The sequence below is a fragment of the Oncorhynchus mykiss genome, chromosome 24, assembly GCF_057628025.1.
Source record: "Oncorhynchus mykiss isolate SJ-2025 chromosome 24, ASM5762802v1, whole genome shotgun sequence".
Taxonomy (NCBI): Eukaryota; Metazoa; Chordata; class Actinopteri; order Salmoniformes; family Salmonidae; genus Oncorhynchus; species Oncorhynchus mykiss.
The window spans coordinates 24842501-24867730 of NC_143045.1; the positions used below are offsets into that span (position 1 = coordinate 24842501).

Consider the following 25230-nt stretch of genomic DNA (forward strand, 5'->3'; position numbering starts at 1 on the left):
CACACACACACACACACACACACACACACACACACACACACACACATATACATATCACCATTCTCCTTCCTTCGTTCTATCTCACTCAATCACCATCTCTCTCCTCCCGCTCTCTCCCCAACTTGGCTCTGGTCCATAAACCGTTAGCTCATCTCCCTCTCACCTTTGTCCTGCTCTCCTCATCTCTCTCTCGGCCTCCTCCTGCTCTCCTCATCTCCATTCCCCCCTCTCCATAGCATTCCCCCCTCTCCACAGCATTCCCCCTCTCCAGAGCATTCCCCCCTCTCCATAGCATTCCCCCCTCTCCATAGCATTCCCCCCTCTCCATAGAATTGACCCCTCTCCATAGCATTCCCCCTCTCCATAGCATTCCCCCTCTCCATAGCATTCCCCCCTCTCCATAGCATTCCCCCCTCTCCATAGCATTTCCCCCTCTCCATAGCATTTCCCCCTCTCCATAGCATTCCCCCCTCTCCATAGCATTCCCCCCTCTCCATAGCATTTCCCCCTCTCCATAGCATTCCCCCCTCTCCATAGCATTTCCCCCTCTCCATAGCATTCCCCCCTCTCCATAGCATTCCCCCCTCTCCATAGCATTCCCCCCTCTCCATAGCATTTCCCCCTCTCCATAGCATTTCCCCCTCCCCATAGCATTTCCCCATTTCCATACACCAGACAATGGGATCTGTAGCTTGCCACGGGGCTCCTCCAGACGATAGAGACTTTTCATGTCGTTGGCCTGAGGGAACCAAGGTAAATCCTACAACTTGGCAGACCCGCGTGCCAACCCAGGGATGCCAGCGTCCACGAGCATCGCAGCACTCTGCATTTTTAGCCTCTGCTGTATGGCTGCCTTCCACCTCACTTGCTTGAGCATGTTTTCATCCCCTCATTTATTTCCTTATCCCTATTGTTCTACCTTTTTCTTTCTTAGTAATAAGTGAATGGGGTGAGTTCTCCTCTCTTTCACACATGAAAAAAAACGGGTTTGGCTACAGTATATGAACACAATCCATTATCATAACTGCACTGGTTACCTTAAAAGGTAGCTCCATGCTTCTCTATCCTCCTCCCCCACCACTACAGTCCATCCCAGCCTGGCCACTGGAGCCTTGGTAGTGGTGGGTGGGGGGGTTGGGTGAATAGCAGCGCCATCTGCCCTCACCTTCACTAGGGGTGACCCCTCCACAGGTGGCACTCCCCTTTGCCTTATCGGGAGGGCAGCGGGGGCACAGGAAGGGGGCGGGCGTGTACATAAAGGGCGCTGGCATAAAGAGTGATGGGCCAGGGCACGCTGTCCGCTCCGCCGTTAAGTGTCCGTTCCCCCATTCTCCCTCCTCCACCTCCCTCCTCACATCCATCAATCCTTTATGGAATCATTTGCATATTGCATAGGCTGTGCTGATTTTATTGAGGTCGTTTTTATCAGTCCTCTGTGGCGGCCCCAACACAATAAATTCAGCTTACTCCAGGACAAGGATGACCTTTTTTTCTCAAATCAAGCTGTTCCACGCTGAATCCACTCTGTCTCACCCACCTCCACCTTCCCCATGTTACTGTGTTTGTCTCATTTCCCGCTTCTGTCTGTCTGTCTGTCTGTCTGTCTGTCTGTCTGTCTGTCTGTCTGTCTGTCTGTCTGTCTCTCGCACACTTGCACTGAAGCATACAGGCATATTCATACACACAGAGCTGCCACACATTCATAGACACACGCAGACACACAAAACCAGATTTTCTTCAGTATGAAAAAGAAAATCAATAAAACACAAATGGTGTGGAATCCCCCCCACCTCCCCCCATACAAATAGACCCTGCAAGCATTGACTATTACACCAGTTTGAGTGTTGTTGGCTGTGAACACAGTTAGTGTTGGCTGTGTTGTCTGTCTGAACGTCCCCATTCGTTAGCTTAAACCAACATCTGCTCTGGAGTCTGCACCTGCAACCCTCTCAGCCCTCTCCTCTTCTCCCTGATCCCCCTGCACTGATCTGAGACCTGATCTCAGGCAGCTGTTTTGGAGGATTAAGCCTCTTAAAACAAACTGCCCCCCTGGAGCTCGGAGCTCCACAGGGCCCAGGACAGGGGGCCAGCATGGATGCCCAGTGAAAGTCATCATCCCTGGGGAGAGGTTCAGAGAGAGGCCCCTGTGCAGTCTCATGTTCCCCAGCCCCCAGATTCAAGAGAAGGGAGTTTTATGTAGCACAGTAACTGGAATACAACGTTTACCTGAGTCAATGTCAATGTCACTTGCACCTATTTTGTTTACCACTGAACGATGAGTCAGGGTCACCATGCTGGGGGAGCTATTGATAGTGAAGACATTAGAGGTATTGTAGATGCTAGGTTCAATCCAAACAAGTGGTTGGGTTTCAAGGGTAAGTGAAAACAACAAAGTGAGAAAGTGATTTTAACTGAATACAGACCTTAGTGTCTCAGTGCAGTAATTTATCCAAAGACTAGGAGTAAACAGAACAGTTCCTTGTAGTGGAAAAGGTGGATTTTTCTTCTCAATTTCTAACCTTCTCCTCCTCCCTCTGTCCTTCATTTGTCTAGACGAGATCATCTCTGCAGATTTACTCACAAATTGATATCCAAACTGAACGTGCCATCTCTCACACACATCTACCACGCTAAATGTGTCTATTTGCATCTCTCCTCTTCCCCAGTTAATTTAAGAAATACAAAAAAATCCATCTCTCTCCACAGTAAAATGGCAAGCACAGAGAGGAGGTGCGGGACAGCCGCAACTTGTTTCCCAAATTGTTCTAACAGGGAATCAAAATAGCCTAGCTTTCCCCTGGAGAGGAAGAGAGACTACAAAAATGACGTTAAAGGATATAAATACTCAGAGACAGAACCAGAGACAGAACCAGAGACAGAACCAGAGACAGAAGCAGAGACAGAACCAGAGACAGATCCAGACAGAACCAGACAGAAGCAGAGACAGAACCAGAGACAGAAGCAGAGACAGAAGCAAAGACAGAACCAGAGACAGAAGCAGAGAAAGAAGCAGAGACAGAACCAGAGACAGAACCAGAGACAGAAGCAGAGACAGAAGCAGAGACAGAACCAGAGACAGAAGCAGAGAAAGAAGCAGAGACAGAACCAGAGACAGAACCAGAGACAGAACCAGAGACAGAAGCAGAGACAGAACCAGAGACAGAAACAGAGACAGAACCAGAGACAGAAGCAGACAGAACCAGAGACAGAACCAGAGACAGAACCAGACAGAAGCAGAGACAGAACCAGAGACAGAAGCAGAGACAGAAGCAGAGACAGAACCAGAGACAGAAGCAGAGACAGAACCAGAGACAGAACCAGAGACAGAAGCAGAGACAGAAGCAGAGACAGAACCAGAGGCAGAACCAGAGACAGAACCAGAGACAGAAGCAGAGACAGAACCAGAGACCGAAGCAGAGACAGAAGCAGAGACAGAACCAGAGACAGAAACAGAGACAGAAACAGAGACAGAAGCAGAGACAGAAGCAGAGACAGATGCAGACAGAAGCAGAGACAGAACCAGAGACAGAACCAGAGGCAGAAGCAGAGACAGAACCAGAGACAGAAGCAGAGACAGAACCAGACAGAAGCAGAGACAGAACCAGACAGAACCAGAGACAGAACCAGAGACAGAAACAGAGGCAGAAGCAGAGACAGAAGCAGAGACAGAAGCAGAGACAGAAGCAGAGACAGAAACAGAGACAGAAGCAGAGACAGAAGCAGAGACAGAACCAGACAGAAGCAGAGACAGAACCAGACAGAAGCAGAGACAGAACCAGAGACAGAAGCAGAGACAGAAGCAGAGACAGAAGCAGAGACAGAACCAGAGACAGAAGCAGAGACAGAAGCAGAGACAGAAGCAGAGACAGAAGCAGACAGAAGCAGAGACAGAACCAGAGACAGAAACAGAGGCAGAAGCAGAGACAGAACCAGAGACAGAAGCAGAGACAGAACCAGACAGAAGCAGAGACAGAACCAGACAGAACCAGAGACAGAACCAGAGACAGAAACAGAGGCAGAAGCAGAGACAGAAGCAGAGACAGATGCAGAGACAGAAACAGAGACAGAAGCAGAGACAGAAGCAGAGACAGAAGCAGAGACAGAACCAGACAGAAGCAGAGACAGAACCAGACAGAAGCAGAGACAGAAGCAGAGACAGAAGCAGAGACAGAGGCAGAGACAGAACCAGAGACAGCCACCATGCAGGAAAAAGGCACCAGGTAATAACAGAAAAAATCATCTTCACTTTTGTTCCTATAAGAAGCCCCTCCCACTCACGGCATCACAATACTGTATCAATAATTGCTGGCCAAAATTAAACAAGTAAAACAATGAGCCCGATACGCTGCCTTTCCTCCAGATCAGTCTGTGCATTTTAAAAGAAGGTCACCATTCACTCCCCCCCTCCCCCCTCCCTTTCCCCTGTTGGATCAGTGACACGTGCGTGGCGCGAGCAGCTGACCTGAGTTTGAATTTAGAGTGTTCATTAATAGCATATTATGCCATATGCTCACTGCACTGTCTTACTCTAATGCTTGGCTCTGACTTGAGAATTTGTAATTAGTGACGGTATAATGAGGGTATTGGAGGGGCTAATACTGTGGAGCGCTGGAGGAGGAATAGATTTGCTCATTGTACTGTAGAAACACTAGACCATCGGGCCAGGGACCCGGCCACCAGAAAGCTACGTGCAACAACAACACACACCACAGTGGAGACATTGAACCCACCTTTCCCCAGTACTGACAACAACACAGTCCTCCATACCAGGCGACGCTGATTTCCCCACTAACGCCACTATGCAATGTTTCAGTGGTACTAATTCATTCTTAGTCACAATGATCTTCATGGGCGGTTGTGAAGGACGGATGTTTCAGCTGTTCTTTCTACTCCTTTATTTTGCTGCTGTGCTGCTGTCCCAGCACCTTCCCCTAATATGATGTCATGATTATGCAGTCCGTGCTAAATGCCTATTGTGTGGCTGGGGTGGCTGCTTGTAAGCATCAAAAGGACAGATTTTCCGAGACAGTAAATAAATACACACATTGTGTACTATACAGAGGAGCTATCGACACTGAAGGCATAAGTCAGGTGCAATGCGCCGAGCAGACAATGACAATTATACACATCGGAATTGAAGAAAACTCAGGGGACTATGACGAACCCCTACAGCACAGTGAATCACAGGAACTCAATAGCAACATGGCAGATCACACTCATTTAAAGGGCAGGGGGTTGACAGAGATGTGTGTGAGTACTTCCACTAAGAGCCATTTGCTGACATGCACTCCTCATTGACAGGCAGAAGACTGTGTGTACAGCATCATTACACATTTTTCATATTCTCTAAAACACTTAAATAGTAGTTAGAAAAAGTTCAGAGCAGAGAAAAGCAGAGCAGAGCAGAGCAGGCAGAGCAGAGCAGAGCAGGGAGAGCAGAGCAGGGAGAGCAGAGCAGAGCAGAGCAGAGCAGGGAGAGCAGAGCAGAGCAGGGAGAGCAGAGCAGGGAGAGCAGAGCAGAGCAGGCAGAGCAGAGCAGGAGCAGGGAGAGCAGAGCAGGGAGAGCAGAGCAGAGCAGGCAGAGCAGAGCAGAGCAGGGAGAGCAGAGCAGAGCAGAGCAGTTAGAGCAGAGCAGGGAGAGCAGAGCAGAGCAGGCAGAGCAGAGCAGAGCAGGGAGAGCAGAGCAGAGCAGAGCAGGGCTGGGCAGGGCAGGGCAGGGCAGGGCAGGGCAGGGCAGGGCAGGGCAGGGCAGTTAGAGCAGAGCAGAGCAGGCAGAGCAAAGCAGAGCAGACACAGTGTGAAATAAATTTAACCCGCGGTCCCTGCACATGACATTGCACATAAATATTCAATAAATTAGCCTGGGCTGTTTTATACAGTAGATTGATCAGTCATCTCTCGGCAACCCTGTGACAGGCAATGCTGGGGCTGAAATATTAATGCTGACAAATTAGGGATTTCTGAGTAAATTATGTCAAATCGCACGGCTTCACTCAAATTTACTCCCTGGCACGAGGGACATTTGCCGGCGCGGTAATGCACTTCCTACCCTCACGCCCCTGCACCATCCCTCCCTCCTCCTCGCTTCTGCCTCAAAATGACATTCATTATTTTATCGTTAAGCAGGTGTCCTTCTTTCCTGGTGCCCGGGCAGCGAAAGAAAAGGAAGAGCAAAAAAGGAGGGGGAGAAAAATGTACCTCTGAAGGGCCAACCATGTGCATGTCCCACATCTGTGTAGTTCATCAACCATGTCTGCACAACGCATCACCGGGTGCAAACTACCTGCCCTCCAGGACACCTACAGCACCCGATGTCACAGGTAGGTCAAAAAGATCATCAAGGACAACAACCACCTGAGCCACTGCCTGTTCACCCTGCTTCCATCCAGAAAGCGAGGTCAGTACAGGTGCATCAAGCTGGGACCGAGAGACTGAAAAACAGCTTCTATCTCAAGGCCATCAGACTAACTCAAGGCCATCACTAACTCAGAGAGGCTGCTGCCTACATTGAGACCCAATCACTGGCCACTTTAATAAATGGATGACTTAATGGATGACTTAATGCAATGCACTCCAAATAATGCCACTTTAATAATGTTTACATATCTTACATTACTCTAATCACATGGTATAAAGTACAGTATATACATCTATTGCACCTATATCGCTCATCCATATACTTACATGTACATATTCTCATTCACCCCTTTAGATGTGTGTGTATTAGATAGTTGTTGGGGAATTGTTATATTACATGTTAGATATTACTGCACTGTCAGAGCTAGAAGCACAAGCATTTCGCTAAACCCACATTAAAATCTGCTAATCATATGTACGTATGTGACAAATACAATTTGATTTGATTTATGTGCTTGTCCCACATCTGTGTCGTTCATCTCTAAAGGGACACTATGTGCTTGTCCCACATCTGTCGTTCATCTCTAAAGGGACACTATGTGCTTGTCCCACATCTGTGTCGTTCATCTCTAAAGGGACACTATGTGCTTGTCCCACATCTGTGTCGTTCATCTCTAAAGGGACAACATGTGCTTGTCCCACATCTGTGTAGTTAATCTCTAAAGGGACACTATGTGCTTGTCCTACATCTGTGTAGTTCATTGTGACAATTGGAGTTGAGATTTGTGACTGGGTGGAAAGCTCCCATTTAAAAGCATTAATGTGTGTGTGTGTGTGTGTGTGTGTGTGTGTGTGTGTGTGTGTGTGTGTGTGTGTGTGCTTGTGGGCATGGGCGTCTCTGTGATGTTGTGTGTGTTGTGGAATGATGAGGGTTTGTGTGTGTGTGGGGTGGGGGTTATTGGTTGTACTCTGGACTGAGATACTCTGGGGACCCAGTTGGAGATGGCTGTGTGTGCAGGACAGGGCGGAATGTGACAGGGTCTCAGGGGAAATACACCTGCATGTCTGAGGTGGTCTCCACTTGGTCAGGAGAAGATCTCTACAAGCTCCTATCACATATCACAGCATTATTATGTAGCAGAGCTCGGAGAGATACTTGAGAATATGTAGGGCTACAGATAAATACATGATTTTATACACTGAGTGTACAAAACATTAGGAACACCTTCCTAATATTGAGTTTAACCCCCTTTTGCCCTCAGAACAGCCTCAATTTGTTGAGGCATGGACTCTACAAGGTGTCGAAAGTGTTCACCAGGGATGCTGGCCCATGTTGACTCCAATGCTTCCCACAGTTGTGTCAAAATGTCTTGGTGATGGACCATGCTTGATACACACAGGAAACTGTTGAGCATGAAAAACCCAGGAGCTTTGCAGTTCTTGACACACTCAAACTGGTGTGCCTGGCACCTGCTACCATTCCCCGTTCAAAGGCACTTAAATATTTTGCCATGCCCATTCATCCTTCTTTACCCTGTCTCCTCCCCTTCATCTACACTGATTGAAGTGGATTTAACAGGTGATAGCTTTCATAGCTTTCACCTGTATTCACCTGGTCAGTCTATGTCATGGAAAGAGCAGGTGTTCCCAATGTTTTATGCACTCAGTGTATTTGATTACTGAGAAGTATAGGAGAATATAGAAGCGTACTGAGAATTGCATTACACTATACACTGAGTGCACAAACACTGCTGGGTTTTTCACATTCAACAGTTTTTTGTGTGTATCAAGAAGGGTCCACCACCCAAAGGACATCCAGCCAGTAGTCCAAAAGGGCTCAGGCTACATTTAGTCAACTGACAGTCCAGTACAACATTGGTGCCTATAGGCCCATAAAAGAATGCCCAACTCGTTGTACCTTGACCTTACAGAGTTCCACTTCTTTCAGCAAAAAAAACAACAAGAAACTGTGGTTGTAATGGGCTAAGAAACAAAAACACTGGACACTGGAGAATTGGAAAAACATTGCCTGGTTTGATAAATCCCTGGTCCTGCTGTTTCATGCTGATGGGAGAACTAGGGTATGGAGAAAACCACATGAGTACATACGTCCATCATGTCAATATTACAGGCTGGTGGTGGTGGTGTGATGCTGTGGTGTTTTCAGAGCACACATTGGGCCCCTTGATAGAAGTGGAGCAACGTTTGAATGCCAACCAACGGATATCTGAACATCATTGCCAATCAGGTGCTTCCCCTCATGGCAGCAGTGTATCGATCTGCCAAAGGATTTTTTCCCACACGATAATGCCCCATGCCACAAGGCTAGGATTGTCCAGGAATGGTTCCACAAACATGAAAGTCAATTCGGCTTCACTGCAGTGGCCTGCCCAGTCACCAGATCTCCATCCAATTGAGCATCTGTGGGATGAGATGGAACAAGCTATTCGGAGTCTCCTTAATGTTTTGTAAACTCAGTGTATGTCAGACCATTGAAAAATGCCTCCGAATATAAGATATCACTGAGAAATACTCAAGTATTCATCAGAGGACTGCAACTGGATGTATGAAATCATATGAATGTGGAAAAATGCATGAGAACACTTGAGAGCAGTGCTCAATGTATTCTCAGCCAGCTGCCTTTGCCACTGCCTATGTCAAATCATGACATTACTCAAACCATGGGACAACATGTTGTAAAACTCCTTTACTCTCATTAAAAACATACAAGTCTATCTCAACTTTACTCAGCAATGTCAGGGCTTATGGACATCAACAAGCATTCTTCTGAAAATGACCCCTCATGGTCCAGATTTCTGTTGTGGAATGTGTGCTGGGTGTGGAAACGCTGAGTAAGACACACTGTACAGCATTGCTCTTAGATATGCATAGGTCCTAGGATTGACCTGTGTGGTATTAGAGGGGGGGAGAGAGAAGGCCCTGCTCAGCAATAACGTCTGGTTCATCTGCTGCTAGTCAGCCTGTAATGAATGAGTCCCCAGTGTGAGATCAATAGATCGGTGAGAAATCATCCGCCGCCCGACAGCGAAAGATGAGCAGGGAGCCACTCTGTCGATAAACATTGCCATGGATCCCCCTCAATACCCCTGCCACACCTTTTTCCTGGGATTCCTGTGTTGGGTCAGCACTACATGTTTTATCCCTGAGCCCAATGCAGGAAGGACTGTGGGGGACACACACAGACAAACACACACACGCACAAACACATTCCAAACTATCATGTGACTAGCCTATGCCCCTCAGCCTGTCCTGCTGTACTGAGTATACCTCTCTGCAAGTATGGGGCTGTGAGCAATCCAGCCTGAAACACCCCTCTCTGACATGATCAGGAGAGCAGCACCTGACTTCAAGCAGTGTTGAGTCCCTACAGCGGTGGCCATGGCCGTCTCTGTATTTGAGGAGTTACATGTTTTCTCTTGACATTTGTTGTGGGGAATGTGTGAGAGCTCAGGACTGGGGCTGATATCACCTGTCTGCACAAAGACCCACTCTTTGGTTTGAGATGAAATAGTAAGAGCTCAGAGGAGAACACAGATAAAACTTTTAAATGTGTGTAGCCGTGTGTGAGTGTGAGTATGTGTGTCATCTCCCTTAGACCCTACCTCCAATAATGAAATAATGAAGCCGGGGCTCTGGAGATGACTCCTACTCCCCCCCCCCCCCCCCCCCCAGTGCAAATAAAAATATCTAAACACAAAAGGAAGACAGAAAAAAAGTAGTAAAAAAAGAAGGAAAATATCTGTGGTTCAACTGTCAGTTGTGGTGATGAATGGAAATGGACCTCTCTCCTCTCGCTGCTCTTAATGCAATCCCTTCAGCACGGCACAGCTGCCATCTTTGATGCTGGCCCGTTTTTGTCAATTCTGAGAAAATTACCCCGTCAGAACCCAGCGGCGCCTGTCCGTCAGAGGGATGTCGCAGAGACAGGTGACTGACAAGAGGCACAAGGGAAAACAACCAGAGGAGGGGATGGGGGGAGAAGGAGAAGGAGGGAGATTGAGAGGAAGAGGGAAAGTGAGGGGGAGAGGGGATGGGGGGAGAAGGAGAAGGAGAAGGAAGGAGATTGAGAGGAAGAAGGAAAGTGAGGGGGAGAGGGGGAGAGGGGGAGAGGGGGAAGGAGGGAGATTGAGAGGAAGAGGGAAAGTGAGGGGGAGAGGGGGAGAGGGGGAGAAGGAGAAGGAGGGAGATTGAGAGGAAGAGGGAAAGTGAGGGGGAGAGGGGGAGAGGGGGAGAGGGGGAGAGGGGGAAGGAGGGAGATTGAGAGGAAGAGGGAAAGTGAGGGGGAGAGGGGGAGAGGAGGAGAAGGAGAAGGAGGGAGATTGAGAGGAAGAGGGAAAGTGAGGGGGAGAGGGGGAGAGGGGGAAGGAGGGAGATTGAGAGGAAGAGGGAAAGTGAGGGGGAGAGGGGGAGAAGGAGAAGGAGGGAGATTGAGAGGAAGAGGGAAAGTGAGGGGGAGAGGGGGAGAAGGAGAAGGAGGGAGATTGAGAGGAAGAGGGAAAGTGAGGGGGAGAGGGGGAGAGGGGGAGAGGGGATGGGGGGAGAAGGAGAAGGAGGGAGATTGAGAGGAAGAGAGAAAGTGAGGGGGAGAGGGGGAGAAGGAGAAGGAGGGAGATTGAGAGGAAGAGGGAAAGTGAGGGGGAGAGGGGGAGAGGGGATGGGGGGAGAAGGAGAAGGAGGGAGATTGAGAGGAAGAGGGAAAGTGAGGGGGAGAGGGGGAGAAGGAGAAGGAGGGAGATTGAGAGGAAGAGGGAAAGTGATGGGGAGAGGGGGAGAGGGGGAGAGGGGATGGGGGAGAAGGATAAGGAGGGAGATTGAGAGGAAGAGGGAAAGAGAGGGGGAGAGGGGGAGAGGGGATGGGGGAGAAGGAGAAGGAGGGAGATTGAGAGGAAGAGGGAAAGAGAGGGGGAGAGGGGATGGGGGGAGAAGGAGAAGGAGGGAAATTGAGAGGAAGAGGGAAAGTGAGGGGGAGGGGGAGAGGGGGAGAAGGAGAAGGAGGGAGATTGAGAGGAAGAAGGAAAGAGAGGGGGAGAGGGGGACAGGGGGAGAGGGGGAAAGGCAAAGGGAGAAATAAAATGAGCAGAGGGCAAAAAATCAAAAAGGGGGTATGTTTTACCCATCGTCCCTTGGGCATGGCAATATCAAGTCAATCTGGGGGCTAATTCATGTCAGGGCTTGAATCCTATCTCCTTGAGAGGCGAGCAGAAGGTTGATGAAGTTGGATGCACAGGATGATACGGCACAACAATTGCTGGCAGGAATAAAGGCCGGTACCAGGAAGCCCTCTTTCCTCTCTGAGAGCATACTTCTGACCTTGACCTTGTCCTTGCCACTCACAACTTTCTCTCTCTCACTCCCTCATTCCTCTCCTATTCACAATACATTTTCTCATTCTGTGGCTACCAGTGAATTTGGACCATCAGGGAATACTTTTTTCTTCCCAAAGTGTGTTTTGACAAAATACTGTAATCGTAAAAGGTGAGTTAAAGTGTATGAACATATAATATTACAATGCGCTAAACATGCTAGTTGGTGCGAATTACATTCAGGGGGGAGAAAAGAGTGATCCCATTATTCGTCAGAGGTGTAGACAGCCCCACTATTAATGATATCTAATGAGGTAGAGGATTTGGTCTGTTTTTGACGGGCATGTGGACAGGACCCCCTTTGTCTCTGTCGCAGCCCCGCCCCTCCAACTGGCTCATCTCTGGGGCTCTGCTCCATCTTCACTCTCTACTGCACGTGCTCAGAGCGAGTGAGACGCCGGCGATATGTGTTACCACGGAGGTACCGGCAGCTGCCAACAGGTACACGGCAGCAGGGCTTACCACAGACTGGCAGGGGGTAGCCTAATGCACCTCTCTCCCAAACGCCTCCCCCCAAACCCCCTTGCTTTCCGACAACACATTAACGCATGGTGCAACCTCAGAATCGCAAAGAAATGGCAGAAAAATAAGCACTTGAATTTAGAATCAGACACGCAGCGAACACAAAACCCATGAAAAGGGAGGGAGGTGGATTTTGGTTCTCTCTCTGTATTTGTATGAAGGCTTTGATAAGAAAACAAACATTCTGCAGGTCCGTTGCACTCTGTTTGGTGAACTACTGGGTTATTGAGGGAGCCCAGTCAAGGAGTGAGAGAGAAAGTGAAAAAGAGAGGGAGAAAAATAGTTAGAGATTAACAGATGAAAGGAGAGAAAGACAGAAAGAGAGAAACAGAAGATGATGGATAAAAGTGAGAGAAAGAGAAAGAAAGGGAGAGAGAGCGAGAGGGAGAGAGGATAGAGGTAAGAGAGCTATGTTGTGAGCACCCAGAGTGGTGGTGGTCAGTCAGAGAGTCCCAGACACTTAAAACTCCTGACCTTTCACAGCGGCCCATCATGGATAAAGATAATTAGCCCAGTCAACTCAGACTACCAGTCTCACTCCCCCCTCTGCCTCCATCTAAACCCCAGCACCCAAATAGAGTTCACTTCTAAAATAAACCCCAGCCACAGACACATACTGCGATTAACAGTGTCTCATCCTTTCTCTCAAAACAGCAACACACATGGACCGACACCTGACACACTTTCACGGACAAAATTACACACCCAGGAACTGAACTGGCATCTAGCTTTCCAGCTTCTATCACCCTCTCTGTCTTGCTTCTGCCAATTCTCTGTCTGTCTGTCTGTCTGTCTGTCTGTCTCTCTCTCTCTCTCTCTCTCTCTCTCTCTCTCTCTCTCTCTCTCTCTCTCTCTCTCCAATGCAGTTCAGATGTAGTGCTAGTGCAGTGGCGGATTAGGACATGAAAATATCCAAAGTTGTGTTTTTCTTCTTAATTATGGCAGATCAAGAGATTTAGCATTCCCTCTCAAGACCACAACTGTCAAAACAGTGGGCAGGAAAAGCTAGCTCTCCTCCCACCTCTCCTTAAACATTTCCCCCTTCCTCCTCCCTACTTCCCCTCAGCCTTTGAGCCGGTGCCACGGCCCACCCTTCCGAATTCATGAATGCAGAGCTGTGTGAGTGGGCATATTTTAAAAACATGCATGCTTGTGTGGGGGCGCAAGGTTGGAAGGGGGTTTGTGTGGGTGTCAGTCCAACATGGCAGGTGACAGTTGCTCATCACATTTCATTTTTTTTGTCGATAACAAAGTTTAGATTTGTTAGTTAGGCATTTAGGTGAGCACTGTGTGAGGAACCTGAACTGTGTCTGCCCTCAAGTTCAGCCTTGAAGAAACAGCAGCTGTCTGCTACTTGCCTGCCTTCTCTCTGTCTCTCCATCTACTGTGAGAATCACATCCCTTAACCTGCATGTCCCTCTGTAACCTCTGACCTTAACCTCTGCACTAATACCTTGAGCTACCAATGTCATGGCCGGACGGGTTGGCAGCAGGGCCCTCTAACGTTCTCTCCCTCTCTCTCCCACCCCTCCCCCATACCTCCATCCAACCTTCATCCAACCCCCATGGCACACAGACAGATAAATGATTTCTATTTGTCCTCTGCGGCGAGGAAAGAAGTTACCGATACAATCCGCCAAATGATGTCAAGGATTTGTCAGCAAAGCTTATGAATGACAAAAACACCCCCAACCACCCCTCCAACACCCTTCCAACATCTCTGCAGGCCAGGAAGATTGAGAGCCAGGACACTTTATTGATTCTACCCTCCCTCACCACCTCCCCCATCGCCCTCACCTTCTTAAATGGAAGCTAGGGCTACAAAGGAGAGAGCGCCAGCTTTTGTGTTCAAAATGTGGCTAAAAGCTGTCTGTCTGTGGGGTTTAGGAAGGTAGGGATTGAATTTGATATTAAGATCTAACACTGGCTTCCAGCAGTTCTGTTCTGACTAAAGGAGGGGGGGACGCTGTCTGGCTGGATGGGATCACATCTCCCCTTGCTTCCCCTTACTTTGCCCTGTTGTTTGGGAGAAAGATCAGGCAGATGGATGACTGGAATATGGATCAACTTTGTGGAATTGACAAAGGGAGGCGTGGGGTGGGACGGTAGGAGCAGAGCCGATGGCATTGAGCAACATCCTGACGGTGGGTGCAATGCCTTGGCCATGCAGGCTCTGGGGCTGACAGAAAAGAGGAGAGGACAAGTAGACAGGGAAGGCAAGATAATCTGTCTGGCAGATGCTGCAGAATGGAGAGCAAACAAATCAGGGATGGAGAAAGGAGAAGAAGGGGTTTTGAGGATGACAAGAGAGGACATTGGAAAGGTGATGTGCAGTGTTAAACGAAATCCATATAATTCATGTCTAGTTTTAATCCCAATTAAAGAGTCCATAGCATAGTACTATTCTGTACAATACGTCCAATATATTACCAAAGTATGGTTATTGCCACTGTACCTATTAATGTGATTTGTTAAACTCAGGTTGTGAGGGAGTCTCAGGTTATACACATTCTTCCCTCTGCCCTATCCTGTCCTGTTCTCTTCGCATTACAGGAGAACACACACGGACTCCCTCCCATCTCCTGAGGTAAAGCTCTTTGGCAAACACTGCTCTGATTAAAACAAACAGGCCAGTGAGCCTCTCTGTCGGGGGGCGACAGGGCAAATAGGCCCGACGCAGCAGGAGGGCCTGAGACAGAAGCAGCACCACACTACAGACAGACAGTACTGCAATGAGTCACAACGAGGTAGCACAGCTCTGAGGGGCTGAGACAAAGACAGGTCGCAGACGGAGGTGAGTCACAGACACCACAGTTAGGGATTAGTACTAGCAGTCAGTTACAGACAGTACAGAGTTAACCTTCTTGAGGGGCACAAACTGCCACAAAGTCACTAACAGTGATCCGTCACTAGCGGTTACAGACAATATAGAGCAAAACAAAACAATAGGGGAGTCACAAACTTAACATTCACAGACTTAACAAAAACATTCACAGACTCTACAAAACATTAAAAACAAAAGAGGTACAGACTAAACAAAACATTCACAGACTAAACAAAACATTAAAAACAAAAGAGTTACAGACTAAACAAAACATTCACCGACTAAACAAAACATTAAAAACAAAAGAGTTAGACTAAACAAAACATTCACAGACTAAACAAAACAACAGTGTTGGAAAAAGTACCCAATATTCATACTTGAGTAAAAGTAAAGATACCTTAATAGAAAATTAATCAAGTAAAAGTGAAAGTCAACCAGTAAAATACCACTTGAGTAAAAGTCTAAAAGTATTTGGTTTTACGTATACTTAAGTATCAAAATTCCTTATGTAAAGCAAACCAGATGTCATCAGTTTCTTGTTTTTTAAATTTACAGATAGCCAGGGGCATGGTCCAATACTCGGACATAATTTACAAATGAAGCGTGTTTATGTGTTTAGTGAGTCCACCAAATCAGAGGCAGTAGGGAGGACCAGGGATGTTCTCTTGATAAGTGTGTGAATTAGGCCATTTTCCTGTCCTGCTAAGCATTAAAAATGTAACAAGTACTTTTGCTTGTCAGGGAAAATGTATGGAGTAAAAAGTACATACTTTTTTAGGAATGTAGTGAAGAAAAAGTAAAAGTTGTCAAAAATATAAATAGTAAAGTGCAGATACCCCAAAAAATGACTTAAGTAGTACTAACAAGTATTTTTACTTAAGTACTTTACACCACTGCAAAACAGTCACATACTAAACAAAACATTCACAGACTAAACAAAACATTCACAGACTAAACAAAACATTCACAGACTAAACAAAACATTCACAGACTAAACAAAACATTCACAGACTAAACAAAACAGTCACAGACTAAACAAAACATTCACAGACTAAACCAAACAGTCACAGACTAAACAAAACAGTCACAGACTAAACAAAACATTCACAGACTAAACCAAACTGTCACAGAGTCATTGAGTGGTCGAGTCACAGAACCCTTTACACAATGGACCTGACCCTGGTGGTATTTTATGTTTTGTTATCTTCAGGCCTGTCTACAACCTCAGTGTCCTGAGCAGAAAGGGGAGTAGTGGGGGCTACCTAGTGAGATGGAGGAGGTGAAAGGGGAAGGGGGGAATTAGACCATCATACATCCGATGGCTGTCATTTCTCGATGCACTCAATGGTTTTAATGTATTGGCTTAAAACAGCACGGGATCCTGCCAAGATTAAGTATTGAATCTCAAGGCATTAGGCGAGCATGTGAAATCACTCTCGATGGTCTCATTCTCCCCTAATTCAATTAGGCTCTTTCCCAGAGCAGAGCATGCTGGGACCAGGGATTCTCTCTTTTTTTTTCCCAAGGAGATGAGTAGTGCAGACCAAGGCTGTGTGCGCGAGGTGTGGGGCTAAAACCCGTATTTCTGTCCCTAACACCACCCTCCATCCCTTTCTCCCCCTCTCTCTCTCTCCCCCTGCCCTCTCCGCAGGCTAGCACCCCGATAAACATCTGATGCCGAGGGGTCAGCCAGAGTCCCATGACATCATCACGGCAGAGAACAGAGCAGCTCTCTCTCAGCCAATCAGAGCACAGCTGTACTGAGGTCAGCTCTATTGGGCCATGATGTCATGTATGTAGCTGGCAGGATAGAATAGTGCAAGGGGGCGCTACACTGTGATTGGCTGGGAATCACCATTTAGAACAGTGTTATTTTCATTAACTCTATCATGGTTTTATTACATTATTAATGGGATTAAAACTGAATTGTAACGAGGCATAAGGAACAAAGTGAGGTCATAAAGAAGTGAGTTTAACCTAGAGTGAAAAGGGCTCTAAACTGCATGGCTTGAAAGTTTACCTAAAGTTGACACTTGGACTGGACAGTGCTTTACTTTGACTAGGACTGTAGCCACTGTGGTGCTGAGTTTCAGTAGTAACACTCCTGAGAGCTGACCTTATGAAGGCTGACTGCACATTGGCGAGACAACCTCTGACCCTGCAGGCAACTTCCATGACCTGTTCCTCACCTCCGATTGACCTCTGGACTGTGAAAACACACACACAAACACACACACATTCTCTCACCCTTTCTCCTTTCCCCATTAAGTATCCCCCATTCATATTTACAGAGGCTTACAAACAGGGCTGCGTCGTTTGGCTGCTTCTCCTTGGCTACCCAGTCCGTCTGCCACATATCTGAAGGATTACTGCAGTGGGGCCAGCTACCACAGATTAGAGACAAAGGCCAAATTAAAACAGGGGCTATCAACAAACACAGGGACAAGACGACAGGGAGCTGATCCAATTACACCGATAACCCACAGAGCCTGGGCACTGGAAGAGACACTCTGAGCTGGGACAAACAGAGGTAAACACACACACAGATACACAGGGAGCGACGGAGAAACCACACACACACAGATACACAGGGAGCGACAGAGAAACCACACACACACAGCTACACAGGGAGCGACAGAGAAACCACACACACACAGCAAAACAGGGAGCAACAGAGAAACCACACACACACAGATACACAGGGAGCGACAGAGAAACCACACACACACAGATACACAGGGAGCGACAGAGAAACCACACACACACAGCTACACAGGGAGCAACAGAGAAACCACACACACACAGATACTCTAGCCAGGCAACCACCTTGCCAAGTAAGGGTCACAGGCGACAAATGTGCATAGACAAAAGCTTCATTGGTTTTCGCCAAATACCTATGTTTCAGCATTGGTTAATTTTATAAGTGCTATATAGATCATAGTGAGTGAGGCCTGTAAGATCCAACATTACTTGTTGTACTTGTAATAATACCTTGTAACAATAGCTTGAGATGGTTTTGTTGTACAGTACTGTACACTGAGTGTACAAAACATTGGGGACAACTTCCTAATATTGAGCTGCATCCTCCCCCTTTTGCCCTCAGAACAGCCTTAATTCGTCGAGGCATGGACAAGGTGTCGAAAGCATTCCACAAGGATGCTGACCTATGTTGACTAAAATACTTCCCACAGTTGTGTCAAGTTGGCTGGATGTCCTTTGGGTGGAACATTCTTGATACACACGGGAAACTGTTGAGTGTGTAAAACCCAGCAGCATTGCAGTTCTTGGCACAAACTGTGTTGCGCCTGGCAACCACTACGATACCCATTCAAAGGCACTTGTCTTTTGTCTTGCCCATTCACCCTCTGAAGGGCACACATATACAATCCATGTCTCAATTGTCTCAAGGCTTAAAAAAAACGTATTTAACCCGTGTTCTCCCCTTCATCCTCAATGATTGAGGTGGATTTAACAAGTGACATCGATAAGGGATCATATCTTTCACCTGGATTTCACCTGGACAGACAGACAGTCATGCTAACCTCTATCTTTCCTCTAGGCCAATCCTCCACCAATTCATTACCGCCACAGCTCCATTGTGTTAATTGAAGCCATGCTAACGAGGCTCCTCTCCCGCGCTATAAAAGCAGAAGGAGTTGTCGCTCCCACTACCCTGGCTCTCCCTCCAGCTACACAGGTAATTGAATTGTGGCAGGGCTCTGGCTCTCGGTAAACTGGCTTGTTTTAATAACTTCACTAGATTACGTTTAATAAGTGTGCCTTAAACGCTCTTTTAGTCGGGCCGTGGTGGATGAGGAAGGGCAAATGTTATAATAGGAATGAGGAAAAGGGAGAAAAAAATGATCCAGACCCGCTTTGGGGACAGACGTAATCGCAGACGTCGGCGTATTGGCTTGTCTGTCTGTGAGCGCAGTTCAACTGTGGGACAATGGAGACTGCAGTGCAGAGGGAGATACTGTAGTGAAAGACTGCAGGGAAACTGACACTTTACAACTACAACTGGCTAAAAACCCTAAGCTTTATCTGAATGATACTATCATCATACTGACGTTATTTTACCATACTAGCCTCACACGACATTATACAGCCCCCCATCTGTGACCATTTGCTGAAGATCATAACACCTTCTCGTATGTTTATAAAATATAAGTTAGTGGGCCATTAAAGGGTAATTGATGTGATTGTTTTGTCTGGATGTTGGTGCTTTGAGGTCAGCCTGGAATTCAAAGGGTCAAAGATGAGACTGGGGTCGTTTCTTATCAGTCTGGAGCCAATGGTTTGGTGTCAGTGAGGGGCAGGTGTCAGGCTTAGCGGTCTAGCCTGGCTTAGCCATGGTGAAGCAGGAACAAACAGTAGGTCTGGACAGGGAGAGAGAAGGGTCAAAATATCCTCCACAAAATAAACAAGCAGGGCAGAGACTGTGCCCCTGCCGCAAATGTAAAGATGCACAAGGCACGATGTCGGTAGAGCCATTACTACATCATGAAATTAAATCAAGCGTTATTTATAAAGCACATTTCACATCTGTATGCAACGCAATGCGCTTCACAAAAAAAAACATAAATAAAAAAACTATGAAAATAAAACCAGAAATATTTACAACAAATATAAGGGGATCAAAAACTAAGGAATAACAATAAAAACTGAAAGACTAAAAAAGCATGAAGAAGATTAAAAGTAGGGTAAGAAATAATGGACTGGCACACGGTGAGGTGTAGAGACAAATAGAGAGACAGATACGCCAAGAAAGAAAAAGTAAAGGAAATACAGAAAGAGAGAGAGAGAGACAGAGAGACACAGAGAGAGAGAGAGAGAGAGAGAGAGAGAGAGAGAGAAAATACATGAAGAAAGGGAGATAGAGAGAGAAAGAGAGAGAGAGAGAGAGAGAGAGAAAGAGAGAGAGAGAGAGAGAGAGAGAGAAAATAAATGGAGAGAGAGCGAGAGAGAGGGAGAGAGAGAGAAAATAAATGAAGAAAGGGAGAGAGAAAGAGAGAGAGAGAGAGAGAGAGAGAAAGAGAGAGAGAGAGAGAGAGAAAGAGAGAGAGAGAGGAGAGAGAGAGAGAGAGAGAGAAAATAAATGAAGAAAGCGAGAGAGAGAGAGAGAGAGAGAGAGAGAGAGAGAGAGAGAGTGTGGACAAGCTGATCTGCAGTCAGCAGGGCTAGAGTAGTTTTGTGACACAAGGAGCAGTACCGCGATCACACAGACAGTGATTATCAGAATATTGTTTGTTGTCAGAGGAGTGACTGCTGGCGCAGGTAGTTATCTGAGGGGACAGACACACTGTGTGTGCGTGTGTGTGTGTGTGTGTGTGTCCGGGCTGGCTTTACCCGTCACCCCATTGGACAGGTGGCATCCCCAAGCCCTGTGATTAGTATGTCACCGTCTTTACATGTTGACAGGAACACACCACGCGCCACCCGCATCTGCATGCACATACTGCATGAATATAAATTCATACTCCCGCCCTCCTCTCATCAGAACGATCACGGGATGTCCGTCTGCAGATCAATCAATCAATCAAATGTATTTAGAAAGCCCTTTTTACATCAGCAGATGTCACAAAGTGCTATACAGAAACCCAGCCTAAAACCCCAAACAGCAAGCAATGCAGATGTAGAAGCACACTGGCTAGGAAAAACTCTAGAAAGGCAGAAACCTAGAGAGGAACCAGGCTATGAAGGTTGGCCAGTCCTCTTCTGCCTGTGCCGGGTGGAGATTATAAGAGTACGTGGCCATTTAAGGCCAGATGGAGAGATGTTGTTCGAGATGTTCGAGATGTTGAAATGTTCATAGACGACCAGCAGGGTCAAATAATAATCCGTGTTTGTAGAGTGTACAACAGTACCTCAGGAGGAAATGTCAGTTGGCTTTTCATAGCTGAGCATTCAGAGGTCGAGACAGCAGGTGCGGTAGAGAGAGAGTAAAAAACAGCAGGTCCAGGACAAGGTAGCGGGTCCGGGACAAGGTAACACATCCGGTGAACAGGTCAGGGTTCCCTAGCCGCAGGCAGAACAGTTGAAACTGGAGCAGCAGCACGACCAGGTGGAAAGCTAATCTGAAAAAAAGACTCCCTAAATTTTATCAGCATATCGATTGCGCAACCAGGGGTGGAAAGACTTGGATCATTGTTACTCTAACTTCCGCGACGCATATAAGGCCCTGCCCTGCCCCCCTTTCGGAAAAGCTGACCACGACTCCATTTTGTTGATCCCTGCCTACAGACAGAAACTAAAACAAGAGGCTCCCACGCTGAGGTCTGTCCAACGCTGGTCCGACCAAACTGACTCCACACTCCAAGACTGCTTCCATCACGTGGACTGGGACATGTTTCGTATTGCGTCAGACAATAACATTGACGAATACGCTGATTCGGTGTGCGAGTTCATTAGAACGTGCGTTGAATATGTCATTCCCATAGCAACGATTAAAACGTTCCCTAACCAGAAACCGTGAATTGATGGCAGCATTCGCGTGAAACTGAAAGCGCCAACCACTGCTTTTAATCAGGGCAAGGTGTCTGGTAACATGACCGAATACAAACAGTGCAGCTATTCCCTCCGCAAGGCTATCAAACAAGCTAAGCGTCAGTACAGAGACAAAGTAGAATCTCAATTCAACGGCTCAGACACAAGAGGCATGTGTCAGGGTCTACAGTCAATCACGGACTACAAGAAGAAATCCAGCCCAGTCACGGACCAGGATGTCCTGCTCCCAGGCAGACTAAATAACTTTTTTGCCCGCTTTGAGGTCAATACAGTGCCACTGACACGGCCTGCAACGAAAACATGCGGTCTCTCCTTCACTGCAGCCGAGGTGAGTAAGACATTTAAACGTGTTAACCCTCGCAAGGCTGCAGGCCCAGACGGCATCCCCAGCCGCGCCCTCAGAGCATGCGCAGACCAGCTGGCCGGTGTGTTTACGGACATATTCAATCAATCCCTATACCAGTCTGCTGTTCCCACATGCTTCAAGAGGGCCACCATTGTTCCTGTTCCCAAGAAAGCTAAGGTAACTGAGCTAAACGACTACCGCCCCGTAGCACTCACTTCCGTCATCATGAAGTGCTTTGAGAGACTAGTCAAGGACCATATCACCTCCACCCTACCTGACACCCTAGACCCACTCCAATTTGCTTACCGCCCAAATAGGTCCACAGACGATGCAATCTCAACCACACTGCACACTGCCCTAACCCATCTGGACAAGAGGAATACCTATGTGAGAATGCTGTTCATCGACTACAGCTCGGCATTCAACACCATAGTACCCTCCAAGCTCGTCATCAAGCTCGAGACCCTGGGTCTCGACCCCGCCCTGTGCAACTGGGTACTGGACTTCCTGACGGGCCGCCCCCAGGTGGTGAGGGTAGGCAACAACATCTCCCCCCCGCTGATCCTCAACACTGGGGCCCCACAAGGGTGCGTTCTGAGCCCTCTCCTGTACTCCCTGTTCACCCACGACTGCGTGGCCACGCACGCCTCCAACTCAATCATCAAGTTTGCGGACGACACAACAGTGGTAGGCTTGATTACCAACAACGACGAGACGGCCTACAGGGAGGAGGTGAGGGCCCTCGGAGTGTGGTGTCAGGAAAATAACCTCACACTCAACAAAACTAAGGAGATGATTGTGGACTTCAGGAAACAGCAGAGGGAACACCCCCCTATCCACATCGATGGAACAGTAGTGGAGAGGGTAGCAAGTTTTAAGTTCCTCGGCATACACATCACAGACAAACTGAATTGGTCCACTCACACAGACAGCATTGTGAAGAAGGCGCAGCAGCGCCTCTTCAACCTCAGGAGGCTGAAGAAATTTGGCTTGTCACCAAAAGCACTCACAAACTTCTACAGATGCACAATCGAGAGCATCCTGTCGGGCTGTATCACCGCCTGGTACGGCAACTGCTCCGCCCTCAACCGTAAGGCTCTCCAGAGGGTAGTGAGGTCTGCACAACGCATCACCGGGGGCAAACTACCTGCCCTCCAGGACACCTACACCACCCGATGTCACAGGAAGGCCATAAAGATCATCATCAAGGACATCAACCACCCGAGCCACTGCCTGTTCACCCCGCTATCATCCAGAAGGCGAGGTCAGTACAGGTGCATCAAAGCTGGGACCGAGAGACTGAAAAACAGCTTCTATCTCAAGGCCATCAGACTGTTAAACAGCCACCACTAACATTGAGTGGCTGCTGCCAACACACTGACACTGACTCAACTCCAGCCACTTTAATAATGGGAATTGATGGGAACTGATGTAAATATATCACTAGCCACTTTAAACAATGCTACCTTATATAATGTTACTTACCCTACATTATTAATCTCTTATGCATATGTATATACTGTACTCTATATCATCGACTGTATTCTTATGTAATACATGTATCACTAGCCACTTTAACTATGCCACTTTGTTTACATACTCATCTCATATGTATATACTGTACTCAATACCATCTACTGTATCTTGCCTGTGCTGCTCTGTACCATCACTCATTCATATATCCTTATGTACATATTCTTTATCCCCTTACACTGTGTACAAGAGAGTAGTTTTGGAATTGTTAGTTAGATTACTTGTTATTACTGCATTGTCGGAACTAGAAGCACAAGCATTTCGCTACACTCGCATTAACATCTGCTAACCATGTGTATGTGACAAATAACATTTGATTTGATTTGATTTGGACTGGGGACAGCACGGAGTCATCAGGCCAGGGAGTCCTGAGGCATGATCCTAGGGCTCAGGTCCTCCGGGGGGGGGGGGGGGGGGGGGGTAGAGAGAGAGAGAGAGATAGAATTAGAGGGAGCATACTTAAATTCACACAGGACACCAGATGAGACAGGATAATTACACCAGATATAACAGACTGACCCCAGCCGCCCGGCAAATAGACTATTGATATCTGCAGTTGTCAGCGGAGAGACAGCTGGAGAGACAGCTGGAGAGACAGCTGGAGAGACAGCGGAGAGACAGCTGGAGAGACAGCTGGAGAGACAGCCTGAGAGACAGCTGGAGAGACAGCGGAGAGACAGCTGGAGAGACAGCTGGAAAGACAGCTGGAGAGACAGCTGGAGAGACAGCATAGAGACAGCTGGAGAGACAGCTGGAGAGACAGCTGGAGAGACAGCGGAGAGACAGCTGGAGAGACAGCTGGAGAGACAGCCTGAGAGACAGCTGGAGAGACAGCGGAGAGACAGCTGGAGAGACAGCTGGAGAGACAGCTGGAGAGACAGCAGAGAGACAGCTGGAGAGACAGCTGGAGAGACAGCAGAGAGACAGCTGGAGAGACAGCTGTAGAGACAGCTGGAGAGACAGCTGGAGAGACAGCTGGATAGACAGCTGGAGACATACAGACAGGAAACATTTTACAAAACCGTAAGAAACGTTTGAGCCATTTTTTTTTGTAATTCGTAATCTAATGTCTGTCCTGCATGCAAACAAGTTCTCATCAGAGAGAGCTCCCAGTGAAATGACAGCTAGTCAGCTAATGACAGCTAACTGATTCTAGAAGGGATCAATCCACAGTCTCTCTGGGGATGATTGATTGGGAATTGAGCACAGAGACACTGTGGGAACACTCTCCATATTGTAAGTAATGGATGTTTTGCCTTCAGTGAGCTTGTGAGAGAGGAGAGATTGGCCTTTCCTCTTAGTTAAGAGAGCAGTGTCCTACATAGACTAGAGAAAACAACATTTTTACTCAATTAAAGAATTTGACTTGTTAATGGCACAGAATACTTCAAATAATGTATGTCTTGTCAGTGAATCTTTCCTCCAAAGAGAGCCTATCCAGTGCACTAAAACTGAGGAAAAGAGCCATGATCAATCTGAAGGTACTGCTTTTCCAACTCTGTGTGTGTTCAAGTCTGTACTTTGGTGTTCACACTTCTGTGTGTGTGTCCATCTATCCATCTGTCTCTTCTTGTGTGTGTGTGTGTGTGTGTGTGTGTGTGTGTGTGTGTGTGTGTGTGTGTGTGTGTGTGTGTGTGTGTGTGCGTGTGCGTGTGCGTGTGCGTGCGTGCGTGTGCATGTGTGTGTGTACTCTGGAGCAATAGATGTGGGTGGAGGTGAGTCTGTCAGAGTCAGGTCTGGTCAGCAGAGAGAGTGAT

General features: G+C 47.5%; 1 long non-coding RNA gene across 2 annotated transcripts in view; it reads left to right on the forward strand.

Annotated features, from left to right (window-relative positions):
- Nucleotides 1-7178, forward strand: part of LOC149972408 (uncharacterized) — a 36698-nt gene extending 29520 nt beyond the window's left edge. The window contains exon 3 of one of the 2 annotated variants that reach the window (XR_016491399.1): nucleotides 6124-7178. This is a non-coding gene — a long non-coding RNA (uncharacterized LOC149972408). The remainder of the gene's footprint in view (nucleotides 1-6123) is intronic. The other variant, XR_016491400.1, reaches the window with a different exon arrangement.
- Nucleotides 7179-25230: the final 18052 nt, after the last annotated feature.